Below are 12976 nucleotides of genomic sequence, written 5' to 3'. Positions count from 1 at the left end.
GGGGAAGGAGTTATGGAAAGGGGTGACAGTAACAAGAAATATGGCATCTCCCCCATTTAGGTTCTGTACCTAATAGCTGTAGAGTGGTGTTTAGATAACATCAGGACATTTCAAAGAGCCTAAAGCTTCAGCTAGACTGCTTGTGATCATGCTTTTTAATTTTTCAGAGACCTTCAAACCATGTCCAGTTTTAATTTTTTTTTTTTAAACTTACTTTTAAAACCTTAAAGATCAAATAACATTTGCCTTGGTTTGTTGTAATGAAACACAGAATGATTTATGTCCTGAGCTATCCATAGATCATTATTTTAATTAGTGGTATGATTTTCTACTGAAATAGTCATATCAGTGCAACTTATGCTGAAAATGTATAAGGAAGCTTGAAATCTGTGAAAGGACAAGTCTATCTTCTGTTTTATTTTATTATAAACCATGGAGATAGAGCTTACTTGAAAGGAAAAAAGCTCTTCAACGATGCTCCACAGTTCAACAAGTTTGAAGAGATGAAGGAAAAAGAGCACTTGCTTCAGCTCACTGCAACTCAACAGGTTGCAACAGACAGGCTTGACAGAGTCAAAAGAGGGGTTGGGATGCTGGGATCCAGTAGATCTTTTCATCCTAATGAAGTTATATGATGTCCTTATCTAAACTACTACACACTCCTTCATAGCCTTCACTGAAGTGGCTATAATCCATATATGTCACTCCAGTGTTAAATGTACATCAAGACCTGCCTGAGAAATAAACCTCTGTAGTTCTGCAAATACCAACACGGATATAAACACAGATCTACAGAGATCATTTGTAATTATTCAAAACTCATGCAATGAGTTCTACAGTCGAGCTGCTGCAAAATAAAAGCAAATCTTCATTTATCAATGTTTTAGACACTAGGAAAGAACAATACTTCAATGATGATCTATTACCAAAAGCTTTTATTATTCTTACTTAATTGATATAAATACAAGAAATTAGTTCATTCATAGACAAACCCATTACTTTTCCTACCCAAAATTCAGAAGACACTAAGACAGACACTTTCCAAAGAGGATGAAGGCTTGAATCCATGGCGTTTCACGGACACTCATGCCTAAATAGAAATACTTTATGATCCTATCCCTGGCATTCCAATACGACTCACTGGTTCCCCACCTGTGTGATATGTTATCTTGTCCATATAAAAAATAAGGGCTAAGACCAAAGAAATCCCATTTTCATAGATGCACTCAAGCTGTATTCTCTTTTTTATTCTACTGTATTCTACTTATCTGAAGTAAACTGCCACAGGCTTTTTTAACATATATGAGAAAAATTGGTTTTGATCCTACACTTCCCCTCATGACTCTTCAGCTGTAAGTTACCTTCAGATGTTTGGGTATCATCTAAATACAGCTCTAAAAGACATGATTCCCTCCCCTCAAAAAAAGTGCAACTATTTCGTTTGGATTGAAGGCCAGGATTTTTCAATATTGGTTACGACAACTAATTCACATTGGTTTGAATATTTTCTTTGCAGCAGTCACTGAGCTGCTTGTATATCCCAAATGTAATACTGCATTCTTTCACACTGCATTAATATACCACCATATATAAACAGCAGCACTCTACAAGGCTCAGTGCAAATATTATTGACCTGCTTCTTAAAGAGTTCCTCAATGCCTAAAACAGTAACATTTCAACAATTAAAAAAAAAAAAAAAAAAAGTAATACAAGCCATTCTGCCAGGATGAAATACTCTCTCAGCAGCTTCTTCTCTTTACCATAAGGTCCTCAGGTTTTCCAATTCCATTCCACAGTTCCCAGAGAAACTTTATTTTTAATTTCTTGGGATCCACTGCAAAAATGTGCAACAAGTAGCTCCTCTTTATCAGTAAGAACAGTTTTGAGTTCTCTGCTGTAAGCAATAAATGTTTTGTCCCTGTCTTGATGTGCAAGGCAGATACAGAGACAGCTTAAAACAATTTTTTATCCTGTTTCCCCATAGCACCAGCTGAAACATCTTGGTACAAATCCAGACCTTGACATAAATTGTGTCATAAAATTACAGAATAATAATTTCAATTGGAAGGTTTCCAGAGGTCATGTAGTTCAACCTCCTGCTCAGAAGACGAGAGTGAACTCCAAACAGATTTGTGCCAATGGGTCTATGCAGCAGATCAGCATCTGGGGACAAATTATGTATATGTCACCAGATCACGTTGAAGATTAGAAGGGTGAAAAAGCGTGGCTCTTCTCTGACAAAACATGCTCAGGTTGGGAAGGATCTATTAATTCACAGTATTCTCTTTTATTTGAAGTCAACAGCCATGGGGTTTTTTTATATACTTTGACAAAAAACTTCTGATCTTACACTTCCCCCCCTGATTCTTCAGCTCTAAGTATTCCATGGTAATGGCTGAATTCATAACAGGACTCTCAAAGCACAAGCAGCAAAGCAAGGATATAATCATTAGGAATTTATGTTAAGCCACTTAACAATGACAGAGGTCTGTATTATTTACATTAGACATCTTTTTAAAAAACAGTAAAGTTAAAGAAAGTAGTATTTGGCTACTTTAGAATAAATAAATTTACGGTGTTACATTTCTGCTGGGTATTTGGAACTCACACAACAGAGCTATACCAACACTGCATTTAGTCCTCTGCCTTTCGTTTTGATCGACATTAGCAAATCTTTTGCTTCCATTAGAAAATGGGTAGAATTTTTTTTCTCTTGGCATTTAAGCATGTTCTGGTTTCAGCTGGGATAGAGTTAATTTTCTTCGTAGTAGCTGGTACAGTGCTGAGGTTTGGATTTAGTGTGAGAATAATGTTGATAACACGCTGATGTTTTAGTTGTTGCTAAGCAGTGCTTATGCTAAGTTAAGGATTTTTCAGTTTCCCAGGCTCTGCCAGCAAGGGGGTGCACAAGAAGCTGGGAGGGAGCGTGGCCAGGACAGGTGACCCCAACTAGCCAAAGGGATGTTCCATACCATAAGGTGTCATGCTCAATATGCAGACTGGGAGGAGTTGGCCAGGAGGGACAGATTGCTGCCTGGGCACTGTCTGGGTGTCAGTCACCGAGTGGTCAGCAATTGCATTGCGCATCACTTGGGTTTTTTTTCCCCCCTTTGGTTTTATTTCTCTCTCTTTTTGTTACATCTCTTTTCATGACAATTATTATTTATTATTATTGTTGTTATATTTTATTTCAGTTATAAAGCTGTCCTTATCTCAACCCACAAGCTTTACTCTTTTCTTCCAATTCTCTTTACCATCCCATTGGGCGGGGAAGAGTAAGTGAGCATCTGTGTGGTGCTTAGATGCTGGCTGGGGTTAAACCACAACAAAGTGGCACCACTTTTCTACATGTAGCTTATGCATAAGTAAAAGGGTTCTCTGTCAGTCTCAGCAGGTGGTTAGACTAACAGCTGTTCCACCCAAAAGACAACCCAGATTCCAGTAAGTCATTAACATGGTCTCAGCCATCAGTACACTCACTGTTAGTATTTTTCTCTCACCAGCTCCTGAAGAGAGCTCCTTAAAACAAATTCAAAACACAACAATCCAAATAAATCAAATGGAAAGTGTCAAAGGGTGTGTGTGTGTGTGTGTGTAATTTTTCCAAGCATAGGGGAGCAGGGCATCTGAGAACCTGAAGTGTCTTTCGAAGCTCTATTGCAACTAAGGATGACGAGCTGTTTCATCAATGCTAAATGCCTTTAACTCATAAGAAAATCGAGCCCTAGCTCAAAGATCTATCACCTTAAAGTATCATGCACATCTTGGAAGGCTTCTCAAACAGCAAACTCCTTTATTACACCACAGTCTCTCCCCTAAGCAACACAAGCTACACAAACAGATCACATCTCTTCTGTATTCTAAGAGAGTCAATAGCTTCCCTTAAAGGGACTTCGAGCCCACGTACACCACAACCTCAAAAATAAATAAAATTGCAAAATGAAGAGCCAGTGATTCCTCTCAGTCAGAAAATCAGTCTTTCTGAAGAGCAAAGTTCGTCAGGACAAAGTTCTCTTAGAGGCTGATTGATATCAGCTCCAACAGAACTTTTTAAAAAAAAAAAAGCCATCAGAAATTTTTTTACTATTTTCCTTTTTTTTTTTTTTTTACCATGTGAAAAAGCATATTCATTCACCTTGTACTATTCAATGCAACATGTGCATCCATAATCGTTCTCTCCAAACATTTCCAAGATACTATGGAAGCAGTTACACGTCTTCCTTGAAAACATGAATGGTGAACAATCCATCTATGATGAGTTTTAGCAACATCGATTAATACACTAATAAGATGCAGTGGGAAGAGGAAGACTTTGAACTGAGCTGATAAATGCAGCACTGACAGTAGATAAAGTGTGCATGAACTTTTTCAGTCCCTACTCTTTATCTAACAATTGAAAGGATAAGGAAGAAGTATTGAGAGGCTGTTTGAGATACATTAGACACGAACAAGTTCGCACTGCTGTCAAAAATTCTTCGAGATGGAAGGCTTTTTACCTTGACTACGCTCACACAAGTGCATTCACACTGTGTATCCTAAAGTTGTCTCTCCCAGTGAAAGATACATGTTTTATGAAGTCCTCAGCTTCTTTCAACCTCAGATTTCCAAATGCTTTCCCCTGGAGATTACAAGGCAAAAGGGAAAATACATGCAGGCAAAACATCTCGGTGATCCACTAACAGTTTCCAGTGGATCTCCAGAAGAGCATGACAAAGATTCTTCAGAAAGGTGTGATAATTTGCAACAGCCAATGCCGTAAAGCCATATATTGCTGGAAGTAATGAAGATAATGTAATATCCTTCCTGTAAACAAAAGAAAAGCATTCCCAACCCATTAAGATCTTCAGGACAAGTGGAAGTTCACATGCAAAGTGAGACTGCCTCTTCACTGTGAGAGGACCAGGAGGTCTTACCATGTTGATTCTGCTGAAAAGAGGAAAGCACAATCCTGTTGGTAAGAGACAATCTTACGAACAGGAGAGACATTCCAACCATGTCTCAAAGATGCAGGATAGTGGTTTAAGAACGAATCGTGGTTCAGACTCCAAGGTCAGAACACATATGCAAAGCCAAATGCATAAGTGAGATTTTTAAGCAGCAAGAGAGTAAATAAATCACTGCACTGCCTCACCACATGTTTCATTCTCAACTGAGAAGAGCTTTACTGTTCTATTGTCCACACTGCAAACTAAGGATTAAATGCACCCCCAAGGATTTTTTCAGCCAAATTCACTACATTAACTCCTAAAAATGAGTATTTTCTTGGGAATAGATAGTCTGCCAACTAACCAAATTCCTCTTATACAAGTTGTACTAAATAAAGCAATGTGTTCTTTAGATGTGATCCCCCTTGCTCCATGAATAAGATCTCAGTTTCTTCTCATTATTTCATCTAGACTCCTAACTCACTTCTACTGTAAATCACTAAGGATGACTAAGTTGTTAATTCCGAGAAAACTTGCATTTTCTCTTCTTGGTGAAGGCTTCCTATTCTTCATAGTAAATACTTCCTGTCAATAAATTCTTTCAACTGAGGAAAGATATTCCATGGCTTTGCCTACCCTAAAGTTAACAAGGTCCTTCAACACACTGCAGGATAAGCCCAAAGTCTGTCGTATGCAAAGTTTTCTACATAGTGTGAAGAACTTTCTGGCAACCCCATCCCCCCCCATTGATAACTCTACAGAAATTCTTAAGACCATGCTGGGAGCACATATAGCCTTGGATGACAAATGTTCTGCTGATATTTAAGTGTTTAGAATATACTCTTAAAGCAAAACCAAGGAAAAACAATATGTCTAAAATAAAACTTGACATGTTTCAAATTTCAAGAAAATTTAACTTGTATGTCATAAGATTTCAAATACAGTGTTTACTGAAAAGTTTAATATACTGGTCCTGTCATTTTGCCAGTCTTTAAAAAAATAAATAAATAAATAAATGCATGGAATAAAGAGCAGAACAAAACATATTGGTGTTCCTCAAAACCAAGTACAAGGTTTTCTTACACATACCTCTTGAGAACACGAACTAGATACACTATCACTTTAATGCATATATGAATTTACCAAGTCACTGACATGATGTAGGGGGTTAAAAAGGCCTAAACCAAGATGAGGACGTTGCTCTGCTGGAAGTTTCACATAAAATAAAAGCCTGAAAGACCTTCTGATCCACCGAGCTTTATCTTTCTAATGAAGTCAAATACATAGGCACCAAATACAAACAAAATAATTGGGGGGGGGGGGAAACAGGGAGGGGAATGGGAAACAACACCAGAAACAGACACAAATACAATAAAGCAATCCACTGAGGTACAGACTAATTCTGAGTAATCACAGTTCAGAAAATATTTCATTTGTAGGAGAGAAACTGAATACTGAACTGGTGAATAACATTTGAATTTCGGCATTACAGTAATCAACATGGCTCTTAATATAAATTAGATACTCCACGTAAATTGAATTTAACTGCTAGTCTACTTTCCTCCAACTATAAATGAAAAAGGGTACTTACATATTCTTTGCTTCTAATTTTGTGGTATACTGAACTATCTTTTGTAAGTTTATTAGGTGTTCTTAGCTTCTACCAATAGTTTTATTCATGAAGCCTTAAAAAGTCTTTTGAGAAAAATGACTCTTCATACAAAAAAATGCCATGGAAAAACTAGGAAGGTCAACAATAAATAACGAATCTATATTTTTTAAGGAAAAGGCTACATTGATGTATGTATGTCCTGCAGTTGTTACTGCATTTTTATATGCATTTATAGTTATTATGTGCATTTTTATGAGCTTAATAAAACTTACATAGACTAGAATATTTGTTTAGAGTGAAAAAAAAATGTATTCCTGTGGACTGAAAACTTACCTCCAGTGGGCAATAAAGTAATATCACAGTGTTGCTTGTTTTCCAACCCATTTTCCACTGTAAAACTTAATTTCTTTCCAGATCAACTCAAACAGTAATACCGAGGTATTTATAAGCTACTGCAAGAGTTTATATGTTATGTTTTCGTTGTTTATAAAATGCTTTAGGATACTTCAGGTCAAAAGTTACACTATTACTTCAATTTTTATTAGTTTTTACTTTTGTGGGAATAAAGTTAGAAACTATACTAAAAATACATTTAACATATATTATGTTGCTTTCTCTGTCTCTCTTCATTTTTCACCTTCCACACTTCCAGAAAGATTCTTGATTCTGCTAATTTAACTACTGTAGGGCACGACACATCTTAAGCTTCTTCACTGATCTTTTGGCTCATTTTGCACTTCTTCTAATGTTGCATGTCTCTATCGCTTTCATTTTCTTCAGAACTGAAATACACAGTACTCCTTTAATGCCATAATCACTGATTTGATCACATGATTTGATAAAATTAGCTCTACCTTGTATACCGGAGGCTTATCACTGCCCCTGTTCAACTGTAACCAACTTACTTGTTAACATGAAGAAAATCCTCAGAGTATTACATAACTTTAAATGTTTCCTGTAATGTCATTTGTCAAGCATGCTAAAGATTCAATTTTCATTAGTAATTAATAAAGGGTACTTGAATACCAATGGATTAGAGTGTTCTTTTTTTTTTTTTTTAAACCAACATAAATCTAGAACGACCCCCTATAACCAGTTATTTCAAGTTCCATGTGCTCAGACAAGTCTCATCTCATGCAAGTTCATTTAGGAGACTTGATAAACTGGGCCTCAACCATAATAAAAATGGAAAATAAATTAAACAAACACAATTCTCTGAGGCAAAGATTGCACATGTGTAAGGGATAATTCTGCACAGGAACATTTCAGAAATAATTTCCTTTTCAATAAAGGTGTCAGGCTTGATGCAGAGCCCCATTAAGCTTTCTCTCACTGCTTTGGGTCACAGTAAAGACAGCTGAAGAACTCAGTTAAGGATTCTCTCTCTAGAACTCAGTGTGCAGAGCCCTGTTTACAACCAAAGAAAAGAGACTGTATTTGGATTACATTTGGGCTCTGGCAACCCAAGTTAGCTGAAGAGTCCACTAAATAGAAACTGTTTATAGACACGACCGAAGTCTCACTGACAGTTTCTCAAAAAATGTAACATCTTCACCAGCACCAGACTTAATCTACTGGAATAACCACAGTGGCCTTTGATATCTGAAGGAAGGTCCTTCCATGGGCCCAAACATAACAGCAGGTGAAAGATCTAAATGTAAACTACTTATGAAACCTCTCCCTTAGCACCATTTGCCGAAATGTTAGCAACAGAGGGCTTCCCAGCAGTACCGCATGAGTACAGAAATATAAAGAAAACTACCCGAAAAGAACAGAACAAGCAAAGAACTAAAACACCAACCATTTTACTGCCTTGTCCCTACTTCTTTCTTCATGCAGACAGAAAAAAAAAAAAGTGAGTATTAAGGCAAAAATTTATTTTAGCAGTAGACAGAGATATTGTATGTTATATTAAAGCAGAAGAAAGCATGGTTTTCAAAATTATAGAAGTGACTATCCGGTTCTGTAATCATGCAACCAATAACCAATCTTCTGATTTTCTTTATCCCAGCCTGACCATAAATATTGCAATTAAGACAGCAGTTAACCATGGAGCAAGAGGCCATCAGTCATGCACAGAATTAACCAATTCCTTAAAATATCTAAGAGGAGGAGTGATCAAAACTCACTGCCAGAATATTCCTTGAGGGAACTGGGCACCACACACAGAGAAGTGCTTCTGAACAGATTATTGAGCTGGGCTCGACTGTCTGACACTGACCTGACTGACACTAGCAGGATCTGGTAAACATCTATCACCAGTGAAAGCCAGTAAAGATCAGGGTGGACCAACCAGTTCTCAAAACAAATACAACATCTCAAATTCTAAATATCCCATAATTTTCCAGTTTTTAAATAAAATACCATCTAATGAGAGGCAATATTTTGCCTGGTCTGCTCCCATCAACTAATCTTCTTCTATCTTCTTAGGTGTTTCAGCGTAGAACTTCCAAGTATCTCTCTCCTTCTGCATGAACACTTCTTTTCTCCCTTCCTCCCTGCACGAAACCCTCTATCTCCTGCACCTAAATAATAAAGAGGCAAATAGAACACCCACAATAAACTGTCGTTAGAATGCTCACAATTCAGGCCCTTTTCCTCTATAAAACAAAGGTAAGATCCAAACATATGCATGAACACACCCTCATTTATTTTCTTATTACTCATTATTCAAATAGTCTATGAAACAATATCCATTACCTTCGTTTTAAGGATTTTCCTGTTAGACTAAATAACATATAGTTTTATCATACAAATACCTGAGCATAGTCAGGTGACTTTTGTTTCCTCTGGCAACAAAATCTTACATTCTTCCTATTGTCAAAATCAAAACCTTCACCCTTTTGCCTCTGACTGGTTAACTGAGATCAAAATCAATCCTAGGAGATGCAGCACATTTCGTCTTAAAGTGCATAAACCCTCTATTATTTAAATCAGTGTGAGATATGAAAATGTGTGCTAACAAAATGAAACCACACAGAACTCACTTAGCACTTAATAAATATTAGCAAAGCAGGAGAGGAAACACACCTCTTTCCAGCAGTGTAATCACTTAGTTATATTAACCAGAAATTCTTTCATTCAAGTGTAAATGTTTTCAATTCCTTGAAGAATACCTGACGAATAAAACATTAAATGATTGTTTTTGAATGAGAAACAAAACCACGGTTCATGTAACAGTTCTTAAAGGAGTTCAAATTAGAAGCAGTATTCTACAAAAATTAGATAGCTGTCCTTTTACAACAACAATTACGTTTTAAGCATATTGTTCTGATGCAACATCTGTATTGGTTATACATGCTACAGATTTACATTTTTAAAAATAATACTAAGCATAAATAATTTGACAATACATGAAAAACAGAATTCACCTCTGGAAGGTTACAAAGAACAACCACTCAGAAATGTAATAAATACTGTATCGCAACTACTTCCCAGAAAATCATGCATAATCAAGGAGGGGCAGAGGAGAACCCAGCAAAAAAACTCACAAATAATGAAAAAAAAAATGAAAGCCCAGCTTGACAAAACATACCTTCAGAATTTAATCCATCTCGGGATCAGTCCTTCGCAGAACTTTTGCCTCCACAGAAAGTATGGCGATTATTTTGTATCTAACATTAATATTGACCACCTGCTTTGGCAATATAGAAAGTACATTGCAGTACAAGTTTGTATTTATGTATTTTTTGCACTAAGAAGCAGTTAATCTATATTCTAGTTCACTCCCAGCTATCATTAACTACTGGTACAGAACTATAGATGTGTGTGGTGCTTGAGCACTTACAATCGAATCTAGGATGGGAATAATAGGAGAGTCAACAATAACACATTGAGGGTTAGCTACAGCTGAACGAAGTTTGACAAGCAGAATGTTAATGCACGTTACATTAATGTGCGTAAATGACACGTTGGCAACAAAAGAACACTTTCTGTTCCACAGTTGAAAGGAAACAAGACAGGGAGATACAAGCATACGCTCACTGAATAATACAAATTAGATTCACCATATTACTAGAAATAAAGTAGCTTACATCAGCCATACAAACTTTGATATTACTTTTAACACATCCACCATTAATAGTACCTACTTTATTTTCTGCAGGATGCAGTATTGTGTTACAAATTGCATGTGACAAATTCAAAAACAATGAAACTGTTTCTTCTCTAAAAATTACTGCAGAATTCAGCACGTCCAATTTCTCTTAAGAACGTAATCTCTCTTTGAGACAATAAACTAAATTTCATGGTGATGGGTTGACCTTTTGTTCACAGGACTAAGAGCCAAAAGACTACTTTGGATCCTTAACTCTGAAATCAGTGCAGCAACTTTGTATTTCCCTGCAAACTACTAACAGAAGTTCAATGACACCAGCAGTTACCAAAGGAGTACTAAAACATACCAATGCATAGATTCTAATTTCACTTTCCTTGTGAAAACCCCAAATACTATCACTGACTTTGGTTAAGATTTGCGTCAAAAGGTGTCACTGACTTTCCAGAAACACACTGTTTTTCTCCTTAGATGTTTAATTAAACCAAATCAGTACTGCAAAATAAAGGCACAAAATCATTCAACCACGTATAGCAGCATACGTGGTTAGTAAACTGGGAGAACACGGGATCAATGAATGCAGTATTTACTCTCTTATTATTAATGGTACAAACTGGTTAGTACTATACTGAAAATCCAAATTAAAACATAGAACAAATATATAACAAAAATGGGAAATAGTATAAAGCTGCATATCTTTTCATAGTGCACGACAGGAAGGATTAACCTGAAACTTTAGGCATCCAACTTTTCAGGATTCAGCTGGTGGCAATATCTGAATTCTAGCTCTTTGACAGCCTTCCCAAAGCAAGTACAAGGTCCATCTCCCAATTTAAGAGGATGAAATTTACTGAAAAACACCTTATGTGATGCACAACCACCAGCTCCTCCTACCTCACAGAAATAAACATATCAGATGCACTTCAAGAATTCTTTTCAAATACTGAAAAAGTCCCATTTCAAACTTGTCATGAGTTCTCTTTTAGTATTCTTGGAATCTTTCTCCAACCCAAATGTCTTGCTCCAACATTTGAGACAGGACTGCACCAGTTCAGTGCAAATGATATGCAACCTTCACATCATGTTTTCATATATAAAAAAAACCCCAATCTTATTTTCAGAAAAAAATTTGGGGTTTACACTTTACAACTAATTGGATGACTCATTTTTTCCTCCCGGGCTTTCCACCACTTGAAATGTTGATAATTACTGTTTCCTGGAATTAAAATAGAGTAACTCAGAGGAGCCATTGTAGAGAAGACTACTTTAACGATTAGCAGAAAACAAAGAACAGCCTTTCATATAGCCTCATTCCAGACAGGAAACAATCATGGAACACAGATGCATAAATTTGTATCCACCATAAACAAAAAACCACATTCATTTCAGAGAGTTACACAGGATACAATATACCTTAACATTTTCAGTGTTATTATAAAGACCTTTAGTCTATTCTTGGCCTGTTTCCACTGAACAGGACTTGAAAAAATAATATCCAGAGAAGGACTACTTTATCACTCCATCACCAAACAGCTTTAGGCATAAGGATAGTGCACAATAATTAAGTATATATACTGACCAAAGTACTACTCTAAACTGGACTGTATGCCCCTCACTTCCACTGGTGAGCAGCTGCTTACACAAGTGCTCCCAAAAGCTCATTATTGCTTAAATGCAGTCCTTCATCTCAAAAAAAGACAAACATTCTGACTCAAAGAACCAAAACTGAAAATTTGGCAACCTAAGAAAAAGGTACTTCTTAATATATTGTTTTCTATTGTTGCCTCTTGGGTTGATATTTTCGATTTTATGCTGGACATTAGGCCTTAAAATGACACAGCCTGCTTGCAACAGCAAATCACCATCTCTTAATACTGATGACTTCATAAGAAAAAACACAGATATTACTCGTTTTTAGCGGTCTGAATTGCCCTACATACTCTGGGCTGCACACTGCCTGCCCACATAGTTTTCTTCTCAGCACCCAACAACTTGGCACTTAGAAAAACCTCAGCCAGGAAAGGTGGAATTATCTTTTCAGAAGTTGAAAACACGTGTTTGGCAATAGATGTTAAAAGTTTGATAGAGAAATGTGCAACCAAACCCACCCGCCCCTGCTGGTCAGGACCTGCCGTCACACACCCGGACACCTCTGAGTGCTCCGCACACCACAACTGCAGGGCGGCCACGGAACCTTCCAGAAGGAGCATGGCGGTACAAGGGACTGAAGGAAGAAATTCCTCCAACATTCATCGACACAGAAAACCTCAAGGACAAGCTGTGGCCTTTGGATTAGTCGACGGAATGTCACCCAAGGAAGGGGGAGTGTATTGAAGGATGCTCCCCCCACACTCCCTTGAGTTTCATTGACAAACTCCTCAGATA

At 37.0% G+C, this 12976-nt stretch overlaps 1 protein-coding gene across 3 annotated transcripts in view; it reads right to left on the bottom strand.

Annotated features, from left to right (window-relative positions):
• CTNNA3 (catenin alpha 3) overlaps positions 1-12976 on the bottom strand; it is a 480821-nt gene that overhangs the window by 160667 nt on the left and 307178 nt on the right. The window lies entirely within an intron of this gene.

This window comes from Athene noctua, chromosome 21 (genome assembly GCF_965140245.1).
Source record: "Athene noctua chromosome 21, bAthNoc1.hap1.1, whole genome shotgun sequence".
Classification (NCBI taxonomy): domain Eukaryota; kingdom Metazoa; phylum Chordata; class Aves; order Strigiformes; family Strigidae; genus Athene; species Athene noctua.
The sequence above is the reverse complement of the archived record's forward strand: the minus strand, read 5'-3'. Positions and strand labels throughout refer to the sequence as shown.